Source organism: Petromyzon marinus, unplaced genomic scaffold (assembly GCF_048934315.1).
Source record: "Petromyzon marinus isolate PM22_M1 ecotype Great Lakes invasive population unplaced genomic scaffold, UKy_Petmar_22M1.pri1.0 PM_G_Scaffold_88, whole genome shotgun sequence".
NCBI classification, from domain to species: Eukaryota; Metazoa; Chordata; class Hyperoartia; order Petromyzontiformes; family Petromyzontidae; genus Petromyzon; species Petromyzon marinus.
In genome coordinates this window covers 368,478-381,224 of record NW_027423044.1, presented here as the reverse complement: position 1 = coordinate 381,224, position 12,747 = coordinate 368,478, and positions in this window count along the sequence as shown.

Genomic DNA, 12,747 nt, shown 5'->3' with positions numbered 1-12,747 from the left:
AGGTGTTCAGGATGGTTGAGAAAAAGCGACAGGCCCACTGTCATCGGCTACAGAATCCCACGTCAGAGAATGAGGAGGCTTACCGCAGCCTTCGCTCTGAGGTTCGGAGAGCCGTGAGGCGCTGCAAGGATGGGTGGTGGTCGCGGGTTGCAAAAATAACCTGCAGCGCCACACCTATTACCATCATTAGGGGAAAAAACGGTGGTCCAATCTCTGACCCCCAGGAAAAGGTTTGTAGATGTGCTGAGCATTTCTGTGAGGTCCTGGGGGAGGGGAAATCCCTCAGCCAGGAAAACATCGTGGCACAAAGTGGGGATGACCCTGCTGAAGCTGCAGTGCCTCAAATATTGGAAGACGTTACCCCGTGTGAGTGGCTGGCTGAGGTGCCATCTGTTGAGGAAGTACTGAGGGCGATCCGGAGTCTGAGACCAGGAAAGGCACTGGGTAGAGATGATCTCCCAAGCGAAATGCTGAGGGAGGGTGGCATTTGTGCACAGACTGCCCTATATGACATCATAACAACAGTCTGGACCTCTGGACAGGTTCCGCAAGATTGGAAGGATGCCCTGGTGGTCCCCCTCTTTAAGAAGGGGGACCGCACAGACTGTAACAACTACAGGGGCATCTCACTCCTCAGTGTGCTGGTAAAGGTCCTGGCAAGGATTATTCAACATCGCCTTGCCAGGCACGTTGAGGAGAGGCTTGCCGAGCCCCAATGCGGTTTCAGGAAAGGGCGGTCCTGCACAGATGCCATATTTTCTGTCCGTCTGCTACAGCAGAGGTGTAGGGAATTCCAATAAGACCTACATCTCTGCTTTATTGACCTGGTCAAGGCCTATGATACCATCAGTAGGCCTGGGCTCTGGGGTGTTCTTCGTGCTTTTGGAGTCCCTGACCCTCTGCTCACGATCATTAAGGACCTTCATGATGGTGAGTGGGCCCGGGTAAAACTACGTGGCCGGGAGTCAGAGCCATTCCCTGTACACTTTGGGGTGCGACAGGGATGTCCTCTGGCTCTTACATTATTTAACATCTATTTTGACCACGTAGTTCGTGAAGCCTTCAATAGCTGTACCGGGGGAATCTCCATTTGGTACAGATATAATCGGAGGCTGATCGATGTCCGGGTGCGATCAAGGGATGGCTACCTATTGCTCAACCACGTTATGTATGCCAATGATTTGGTAATAGCTGCTCATTCAAAGGAGGAGTTGGAGACGCTGCTGCTGGGACTGGAGCGTGCCACTAAGAGATGGGGCCTTACTATCAGCCCCACCAAAACCAAGCACCTGCCTGGGTATTTTGTACCATCGGACACTCCAACCCCACAACTCCCAATCGGTGATGGGGCAGTTGTGTTTCCCATACCTGGGCAGTGTGCTTACGACCGGCTCAGGTTTAACAGCAGAGGTCTCACTCCAAATAAGTTGAGCGGCAATATATTTACATCGGTTGCGTAATGCTGTGTGGAAGCTACCTGGTCTGTCGCTCCGCACGAAGCTTCAGGTCTTCTCGGCCACGGTCATTCCCTTCCTTCTCTACGCTTGCGAAACGTGGACCCCCCTAATGGAACATCTTCGCCGGTTAGAAACATTTAGGCTATCCTGCCTACGATCCATCCTGGATTTAACCAGGCTGGATTGTGTAAGGAGCTCACAAATCTTTGAAAGATCTGGGCAAGGTCCCATCGGTGAGCTTCTCCGGCAGGCAAGGCTGCGTTGGCTTGGTCATTTAGACCGCATGCACAGCCACCACATGCCGATACACCTTTTGTTCGGCCGGATCAAGGAGGCTAAACGGGCGCGGGACAGGCTAGAGAAGAGATGGAGTGATGTGGTACAGGAGGACGTCGAGCTGAGTGGACTTGCCGATGACTGGTACCAGCGGTGTCAAGTCTTTGTGGAGGAGGCTCGTGAAGGACGCTACTGGGCAGTTGGAGGCAGTCACCCTCCAACAACAATGGAGGGCGGAGGAGCGACGCTCACAACAGCGAGCGGAGCCCCGGGTGGCTAAAGCACAGCAGGTTGGCACAGTAGGGGGCACAGGTGGTGCATCAGCCAGTCATCTTAGTCAGTCGACCCGTGGCACCTGGGTCTGCCCCGTGACCTCCTGTCAGCGGGCGTTCGACACTTCACGTGGCCTCAAGGTGCACATGGCCTGGCACAAGCGTCGTGGTGACATCACCGCCACTTAGTGGCGAATGGCGGTTGTTGTTGTTTAGGTGGCTGTTTGGCTGATTGGGTGAGGTGTATAGTGTAGTGTATATTGTAGTGTATATTGTAGTGTATAGAGTAGTGTAGTGTAGTGTCATGTATAGTGTAGTGCATAGTGTAGTGTATAGTGTAGTGTATATTGAAGTGTATAGAGTAGTGTATATTGTAGTGTATAGTGTACTGTATATTGTAGTGTAGTGTATATTAGGGTAGTGTAGTGCCTCCATAGAGCCCAATGTATTAGCTTACCGTCCATTCCCCTGTTAACGATAGGCTGTTGAAGGTACAGTAAAAATGTATGAATGCATCCATTAACCATGTTTCTTTTAATATTACCTGTTTATATCTTTATGTTTTAATATCTATTGTTTCAATATATGAAGTACAGTGGCACCTCGGTACACGTCGTTAATTTGTTTCAGAAGGTAGGAGGACTTATACCCAAAATGACGAATACCAAACGCATTTTTCCCATAAGAAATAAAGGGAATGGAACTAATCCGTTCCAGAGTAAAAGAAATGATATTTTATATGGCATATTATACATTAATGGGGTTGTATAAGATAATTTAGACACTACTTATTACTAAAATGCATACATAAATTAAAATAAATAAATATAAAAAATAAAATTTAACATCACTTTGCCTTGCTGAGAGGAGTTGATAGCCTACGAGGATGGTGGTGAGGAAGGGGAGGAATCAGTGACTCATCCCGACCCAGACAAGTTCGAGCAAGCGCATCGTACCTCAAGCAAGACGCCGTATCACAAGACGACGTATCACAAGACGTCGTATCACAAGCAAGACGTATCACAAGACGTCGTATCACAAGACGTATCACAAGCAAGATGTATCACAAGACGTCGTATCACAAGCAAGACGTATCACAAGACGTATCACAAGACGTTGTATCACAAGCAAGACGTATCACAAGCATGACGTATCTCAAGCAAGACGTATCACAAGCAAGACGTCATAAAGTCACGTAGATGAGTTATTTTATTTTATTTGAACCTATCAACGTGACCTGAAAGACCCAATAATACGTACACTAGCCTACTGTACACTACACTACCATGCTCCTCTACACTATCCACTACGCTACACACTACACCAGTGGTTCTTGACCTGTGGGTCATGCACCCCCTGGGGGGTGCGAGACATGGCCGGATGATTTTTTAAAGTGAAATCGTCAAACTCAAACGAAGCCACGGGGCAACGTAAGTAAGAACTTTGTTTGGTCAAGCCCCCTCCCCCTACGTTGTTATTAACATCGTCACATGTCTAACGATTTCAGAGCCAAAGGGGGTGGGTGCAAGGCTACAGTAAAGGTTCAAGAACCACTGCCCTTAGGTTACAACAGCAGCAGCAGCAGGAACTCTTGCACTGGGAAGTTCAGCATGCATACATACACGAGCACAGTTTTGTTTACCATCTTTTTAATAATTCCCTATAGCAAGAGACAGGCACGACTCTATTGTATACACGCACGTGGGGTGGTCACACGTGGGGGGGGGGGGGGGGTGGTATAGTGTCCCCGGGTAGGCACTAGGCCTGAACGATTAAATCGATTTAAAATCAAACAATCGCAATTTGAAACAATGCGATTAGCAAAATTGCAAAGGTTGCGATTTTTTTGCGCTTTGACGAGTCCTATTACTTTCTTAATGGAATTGTTTTGTTATTATAACTTCATTTCACTTAACAATCGTTCTACGTTTCATCGTTCCATTCCAATTAAAACGTTTTAAATGAATACACGTCGGACTTGCGATTCACATCTTTTAAGTTCTCATCCTTGCATTAGAATATATATAGAGAGAGCAGTTGATATTGTTGATGGTATCACGTGCTAATGCTCCATCACGTGTTTTACATCTATTACACAGTGAATATTGAACTGAAGCTTCACTTGACAATGAGGCGCGTGTCGCACAAACGACTCGCCCCACGATATTCTCCCTCGCGGGCGCCCCTTGGGTTGTCGGCTTCCCTGCCTCTGTGCTGGAAAGAAGTCGAGCAATAAACGATGCCAAAATATGCCATAGGGGCACGGTTAATGCCGAACCATCCTGAATCTGCAGACTCCTCGCAATCTAACAAGGCATCCGTTAAACAAACTAAAAAAGAGGCGTTGTCCACGATTAAATTAGTTTTTTTTATTCGTCGGAAGTTACAACCGCACGGCTCAAAGTGTTGGCTCAACGCGCATCCTCTTCGCTTAGATTGCGTTTCGAGCTGAAGAGAGTGAATCTTCAGCGGCGCACTGCGTGAGAATCCTAAAACACAATCAACAATCCCACGACGGCTGGGCAAAAACAACCGTGACTTTCTAAACTAGATCCCCGCTCGCTGGCAAACGACCGTGACGATTGTCTGAACCGGTCATCCCTGGGCCTCCCCCCCAGGTTGACTCGGGTTCAAATGGGTACCTGGCGCGTTGTGCAAAACATCAACACTGGGGAGACAAAGGCGGACGTGCGTGGTTTGCTGGCTACCTACCACCTCGTGCCCGATGCCAGCCTTCACAACACGAGGTGCCGCTGGCTAACGCCGCTTGCTCCAAAGGTCGGCTAAAGGCTAGACGGGGTATTTCTGTCTTTTTAGTTCAACCGAGTTCAATGCGCTGTCAAATAATGAATAGTTAAACAATGGACAAAGAGCTTTCGTGAACGGCGCGCAAGCGATAAGTGACACGGGCCACCACCAGGGTTGTACCAATAATCCACGCCGAACGGAATTCCTTTCGGGCCACGAGCGTCTCCTCGTTATCACTTCGAGCGTAGACCTCTAAGACTGTGTGGGTGGAGTGGGGGGTGGGGTGGGGGGTGGAGTGGGGGGGTGGAGTGGGGGGTGGAGTGGGAGGGTGGGGTGGGGGGTTGGGGTGGGGTTGTGGGGGGTGGGGTGGGGGGTGGAGTGGGGGGTGGAGTGGGGGGTGGGGGGTGGAGTGGGGGGTGGAGTGGGGGGTGGGGTAGGGGGTGGAGTGGGGGGTGGAGTGGGGGGTAAAGTGGGGGGTGGGGTGGGGGGTAGAGTGGGGGGTGGAGTGGGGGGTGGAGTGGGGGGTAGAGTGGGGGGTGGGGTGGGGGGTCAGGTGGGGGGTGGGGTGGGGGGTGGAGTGGGGGGTGGAGTGGGGGGTGGGGTAGGGGGTGGAGTGGGGGGTGGAGTGGTGGGTGGAGTGGGGGGTAGAGTGGGGGGTGGAGTGGGGGGTAGAGTGGGGGGTAGAATGGGGGGTAGAGTAGGGGGTGGGGTAGGGGGTGGAGTGGGGGGTAGAGTGGGGGGTAGAGTGGGGGGTGGAGTGTGGGGTAGAGTGGGGGGTAGAGTGGGGGGTGGAGTGGGGGGTAGAGTGGGGGGTAGAGTGGGGGGTGGAGTGGGGGGTAGAGTGGGGGGTAGAATGGGGGGTAGAGTAGGGGGTGGGGTAGGGGGTGGAGTGGGGGGTAGAGTGGGGGGTAGAGTGGGGGGTGGAGTGTGGGGTAGAGTGGGGGGTGGAGTGGGGGGTAGAGTGGGGGGTAGAGTGGGGGGTGGGGTAGGGGGTGGAGTGGGGGTGGAGTTGGGGGTGGGGGGTGGAGTGGGGGGTGGAGTGTGGGGTGGAGTGGGGGGTGGGGTAGGGGGTAGAGTGGGGGGTAGAGTGTGGGGTAGAGTGTGGGGTAGAGTGGAGGGTGGAGTGTGGGGTAGAGTGGGGGGTAGAGTGGGGGGTGGAGTGGGGGGTGGGGTGGGGCACCACAGTGCCAGCTGTCCCGGCACACCCGGCTGGTCACTGCTGTGCTCGTTACGCCGCTGCCGCTCCACCGGCCGCTCCGGCACCTCGCGGCTCCGCCTCGGCCAGGGGCTGCCCCCGCTCGGGAGTTGTCGCTGCACGGCCCGCCAGCGCTTCCCTCCTCCGCCGCAGGTCCTCGTGCGCCACACGCGAGAGCCGGGGGTGGGGAACGAATTCAGGGGCCGAGGCGCAGGAATGGGTTTGTCGCTGGTAGGAACCTCCTGGTGGTTACTACACCGGCAGCAGCAGCGGCACACAGGAGATTGTTGTTGTGTCCGTCCGTCTGTCGTACATCCACAAATGGGAGGGGTGGAGAGGGGAGGGTGGGGAGGGTGGGGTGGGGAGGGTGGGGAGGGTGGGGACGGGCTGGGTGGAGGGGGTGGGGAGGGGCTGGGTGGGGAGGGAGGGAGGGGATGGGTGAGGGTGGGAGGGGTGGGCCTGGTTGGGGAGGGGCTGGTCACCCCGTGGTGCCCTTATAAACTCAACCCAACGTTCCCTACCGGCTCCCTCCGGCAGGAATGTGTTCTCACGCCGATGTCGGCGCGGCGGCCTCTGCCCGGGGGGGGTCACGTGCCGGCAAAGGCGACTTCGCCTGACCCCATCCCCCCTACCCCGCCGTGAAGGAGCGGACCGCCTGCGTGCCCTCGGCCGCTACGCAGGAGGTCGTGGGGTTCCATCCTGACCCCGACGCCTGCTACTGCGTGCGTATTTGGGAGTTGGCGTGCGTCTCTCTCGACGTCGATTTCCCCCCCGGGTTCCTCCGGGTTTTTCACCCTCCGCATTTTGTAATCGATGTCGCACGTTCGGAGAGCACTCGGCCTACCGCGGAACATTTTCCACGCGGTGATAATAATGAGCCACTTCCGCTTGGGCTATCGTCATTTGTGATTGCCAGGCAGCTTACGATGCGGCTCAGTGAGCCTTACCTGGTAAAATAAAATAAAAAGTTGATCGTTGAAATAGTTGAAATCAGAATAATGATTTATACTGGAGGAATCCGATGAGCTGCGGAGTGAATTTTCACAGATGTCCAGCAGGGGCGGATAAAAACGTTAGAGTAACAAACAGCAAAACAAATGACCCAATCGCATGCAAATGAAACTAAACCATCCCCATCTCACCAGGCAAAGCCCACTGATGTATTCACTTATATTTTTTGTTACAAGTGACACTGGCCACGAATGACAGCTCGACAAAGCGGCCCATCGTTTGCACATTCGGGAGCACCAAATTAATCTCCCAAAGTCTCAACGCATGTTTCTTCATGTGGAGGGATAAAACCGGAGGAGCTGGAGGAAGAATTTCACACGACCGCGTCAGGGTCGGGATCTAACACCCGACCTGCATACCAGGCGCAGGAGTTTACATCATCTCGGAGCCGCCCTCCGCAGAGAGAAGGGCGGCAAGCGAGCCGTGGCCAGAGGAGAAGAGGAAGGCCCTAAGTGGGGGCACGAGTTCATCTTCTTTGGTTCTTTCGGTAAGGTCACGTAGAATGAGAATAAAATAATAAAATAACAATAAAATTCTCACGACGAAACGTCACGACGAAACGTTGTGTTATTTTATTATTTTAGTCTCACTCTACGTGACCTTACCGAAAGAACCAAAGAAGATCAATCCTTGCAGTCACGAAAGCTTTAAATCGAAATTTGGGGGCAAGAGGTCCAGCGGCACGGATGGTTCACGATGGATTTCTTTGGTGGTGGGGCCAGTTGGGTCACCGCGTAAGTAAAATGTCGTGCCGCACACCCTCCTCCACCCGACGCGGCCGATGAAAACGGCCGTCACGTGGCGAACTGCAAGCGTTGCCATATTACGGCTTTGACAGCACCGCCGGGTGCTTCTTGCGGGAGAGCGATCCGCACGCGACGTTTGACCACACGGGACGGACGTTTTGCTGGTGGCTGCCGGCACAGATGGCTTCTTCACATCAGCGTGCGTTGCAGGGACGCCTCTCTAAGCGGGAATGCCGTGTAAACCCCAACCCACAATGCCTTGCGAGGTGCGGCCACTCACCAGTGTGTGCCTGGAGTGAATCTACCACCACAGCGACAGGAGATAAACCCCCTGGCGCAGATCAAATAAGACACGCGCGCAGAGCGTGAATATTTCCCTCTCCTGCCCACTTCACACTCTTTCGTTCTTTCGGCAAACTTGCGTGGGGAGAAATAAAAGAAAAACAATTTTGATTTCTTTTAAATTTGTGTTACTTATTTTATTTTATTTCTAACTACGTCACTTTACCCTACACCCCCCCCCCCCTCTCTCTATCTCTCCCCCCTTGCTCCTCCTCCCCCCCTCTCTTACCTACATGGCCTCTTGTCATGGCAGCCCTTCTGCCCACCTCAGCAACTGTCTCCTTGCTGTGGTTGTCTCCACCTGGTGACGTACAGCTTCGTGTTGCGCCCATAAACGTCGCGGATTAAAATTTAGATTTAAAGCTTTCGTGACTGCAAGGATTCATCTCCTTTGGTTCTTTCGGTAAAGTCACCACGTAGAATGAGAATAAAATAATAAAATAACACGATAAAATTCTCACGACGTTTCGAAGAAGGCCACTTGTGCTGTGGCCGAAACGTCGTGAGTATTTTATTGTGTTAGTTTATTATTTTATTCTCATTCTACGTGGTGACTTTACCGAAAGAACCAAAGAAGACGTCGCGGATTTAATTTATTTTATTCCCGCGGGGACTTTACCGACGGAAGCAAAGAGCACGTGGTACCTATTGGTCCCATGTTGTAGTTGCTCACTACCAGCTGTAAATGCTCCGATAGCGACCCTTTGTCTTTGTACTTTTGTCCTCTTGATGTGCTCTGGGGGTACGACTCTAAGTGTAGGGTGTGGGCCAATCAGTTTCAAAGACAATGCGAATGTGATCGGAGCGTGTTTTGTTTACATGTTCAACACAAACACTCTCTCTGTGTCTGTGCGTGTGGTTAATGCAGATTGTATTCGGTTTCTATTTTTGGTGTTTGAACATCTTAACGCATTTTATTTTTCGATTTAAAGCTTTCGTGGATGCAGGGATTAATATTCTTGGTTTTCACACCCGATGATAATGATGATTGCTTGTGTTGCAGTTTGAGTGTGATGGGGGTGTGAGTGTGATGGGGGTGTGAGTGTGATGGTAGTGTGAGTGTGATGGGGGTGTGAGTGTGATGGGGGTGTGAGTGTGATGGGGGTGTGAGTGTGATGGGGGTGTCAGTGTGAGTGTGATGGAGGTGTGAGTGTGATGGGGGTGTGAGTGTGATGGGGTGTGAGTGTGATGGGGGTGTGAGTGTGATGGGGGTGTGAGTGTGATGGGGGTGTGAGTGTGATGGGGGTGTGAGTGTGATGGGGGCGTCAGTGTGACGGGGGTGTGAGTGTGATGGGGGTGTCAGTGTGATGGGGGTGTGAGTGTGATGGGGGTGTGAGTGTGATGGGAGTGTGAGTGTGATGGGGGTGTGAGTGTGATGGGGGTGTGAGTGTGATGGGGGTGTGAGTGTGATGGGGGTGTGAGTGTGATGGGGTGAGTGTGACGGGGGTGTGAGTGTGACGGGGGTGTGAGTGTGATGGGGGTGTGAGTGCAATGGAGTTACCGGAGCTCACACTCTGTGTTGCAGCCCTGACTGAGTGGCTCGGGCCGCCGTAGGTGATGGCAGCGCTGCTCCGAGGCCACGAGGCGATGGCTCTCCCATACGCACGACACCTCCCTGTGCTGCTCCCCTGCACGCGGGGGGGGGGGGGGGGGGGGGCGCCTCGTTACCCCCGTCGCCAGCTCACCGGCGGCGATCCCCAATTTGAAATCGATTTCAAAACGCGCCGAAACATTTGACACCGCAAAACCAAACGTGCGCTAAGTGAGGTTTCAGATAACGGCCATTTTCCCGTCGCTCTCTTGCTACGTGCCACGAAGACGGGCCATCGACCCAGGTGGGCCACTGACCACCGTGCAACGTGGCATCACGAAATAATATTCCACGAGGGAGGGTTGCGGCTCACACGTGCACGTGTGGGCCTCCCCCCCTCTCTCTCCGTGTCGCTACGCCGACCACGTGACCGATCGCGCCGCGGCCAACGGTGGACGAACGCCGCCCCTCGGCAACGTGGACCCGGGGCGAACCTCGTACTCCCTGCGACGAGGGCGGCAAGACGCTCCCCCCCGCCGCCCCCCCCCAGCTCGGCCGCGGTGCCACTGCCTGGGGGCTTGTCCGGGCACACCCCTCGACGGGACTCGCGAAAGGGCGTCGGGAGGGTCGGGCTTGTTTCACGCAAAATGCCGATCTCGTCGGGGACCGCAAACCGCCGCCCGAAACTTCTGGGGCGGCGTCGCGAGCGGCGGCGGCGGCTTTGCGCTGACCGTCAAACGGAGCCAGGATGTGCGTTCGTGCCGGAGGAATCCGATGAGCCGCGAAGCTCTTTTTCACTGGACGTTCGAGAGTTGCGCAGATGCCTAAAAACAAAGGCGGTCACCGCATCGCGCGCTTTCAGGAGCGCTCCTGCGGCCGTCTGGAAAGCTCTTCCTTCTGATATCAGGAAGCCACCGGAGCTATGCACGAGATTGACAAATTCATTTTTTAGTAAAACTGCTTCCCGTGTTTCAGTTTGTTGTCCTTCCGCCGATCGTTCGATGAGCACGGTTGGCTCCAAACGGTGCGAAAGACGTTCAACATTCACAAATAAAGACAAAGATCCCCATATAGCCTTAACAGCCCGTTGAGACAAGTGGTGTTAGCGAGCAGCACCTATGAAGGCTGGAACGGCACACGTGGGGGGGAGGGTGGCCAGCAACACGCCCGGGCACCTTTGTCTCCCCAGTGGCGATGTTTACACACCGCACCGGGTACTCATTTGAGGCCGAGTCTATCTAGGGGAGGCCCAGGACCGGCTCAGATAATCGTCGCCGGTGTTGGCCGTGAGCGAGAATCGAACCCGGGTCGCCGGGTTCATAGCGAGGCGTGCCAACCGCTGCACCACCGCTCCCCACAACACAACACACAAAGTGACACACACACACACGTACACACACGTACACACACAACAACAACCGCCATTCGCCACTAAGTGGCGGTGACGTCACCACGACGCTTGTGCCAGGCTATGTGAACCCTGAGGCCACGTGAAGTATCGAACGCCCGCTGGCAGGAGGTCACGGGGCAGACCCAGGTGCCACGGGTCGACTGACTGAGATGACTGGCTGATGCACCACCTGTGCCCCCTACTGTGCCAACCTGCTGTGCTTTAGCCACCCGGCGCTCCGCTCGTTGTTCTGAGCGTCGCTCCTCCACCCTCCGTTGTTGTTGGAGGGCGACTGCCTCCAACTGCCCAGTAGCATCCTTCACGAGCCTCCTCCACAGAGGCCGATCTTGACACCGCTGGTACCAGTCATCGGCAAGTCCACTCAGCTCCACGTCCTCCTGTACCACATCACTCCATCTCTTCTCTAGCCCGTGCCGCGCCCGCTTAGCCCCCTCAATCCGGCCAAACAAAAGCTGTTTCGGCATGCGGTGGCTGGGCATGCGGGCTACATGACCCAGCCATCGCAGCCTTGCCTGCCGGAGGAGCTCACCGATGGGACCCTGCCCAGATCTTTCAAGGATTTGTGAGCTCCTCACACAATCCAGTCTGGTTAAACCCAGGATGGATCGTAGGCAAGCCAGCCTAAATGTTTCTAACCGGCGAAGATGTTCCATTAGGGGGGTCCACGTTTCGCAAGCGTAGAGAAGGGAGGGAATGACCGTGGCCGAGAAGACCTGAAGCTTAGTGCGGAGCGACAGACCAGGTAGCTTTCACACAGCGTTACGCAACCGATGAAAAGATATTGCCGCTCGACTGATTCGGAGTGAGACCTCTGCTGTTAAACTGGAGCCAGTCATAAGCACACTGCCCAGGTATGGGAAACTCTTCACTCTCTCCACAACCTCCCCATCACCGATTGGGAGTTGTGGGGGCGGAGTGTCCGATGGTACAAAATACCCAGGCAGGTGCTTAGTTTTGGTGGGGCTGATGGTAAGGCCCCACCTCTTAGTGGCACGCTCCAGTCTCAGCAGCAGCGTCTCCAACTCCTCCTCTGACTGAGCAGCTATTACCAAATCATCAGCATACATAACGTGGTTGAGCAATAGGGAGCCATCCCTTGACCGCACCCGGGCATCGATTAGCCTCCCATTATATCTGTACCATATGGAGATTCCCCTGGTACAGCTATTGGAGGCTTCACGAACTACGTGGTCAAAATAGATGTTAAATAATGTGGGAGCCAGAGGACATCCCTGTCGCACCCCAAGGTGTACAGGGAATGGCTCTGACTCCCGGCCACGTAGTACACACACACACACACGTAAACACACACGTACACACACGTACACACACACGCGTATACACACACACGTACACACACGTACACACACACGTACACACACACGTACACTTACACACACACGTACACACACGTACACACACATACACGTACACACACACGTACACTTACACACACACACATACACACACACGTACACACGTACAATTAGTCTTACACACACACATACACACACAAAAAACAAAGATCCCCCATATAGCCTTAACAGACTGTAGGGGCAAGTGCTGTTAGCGAGCACCTATGAAGGCCGGTAACGGTACACGAGGGGGTGGGAGGCCAGCACCACGCCCGACCGCCTTTGTCTCCCCAGTGGCAATGTTTTTTATCAAGCGCACCAGGTACACATTTGAGGCTTAGTCGACCTAGGGGAGGCCCAGGACCGGTTCAGATAATCGTCACTGGTGTTGGCCGTGAGCGGG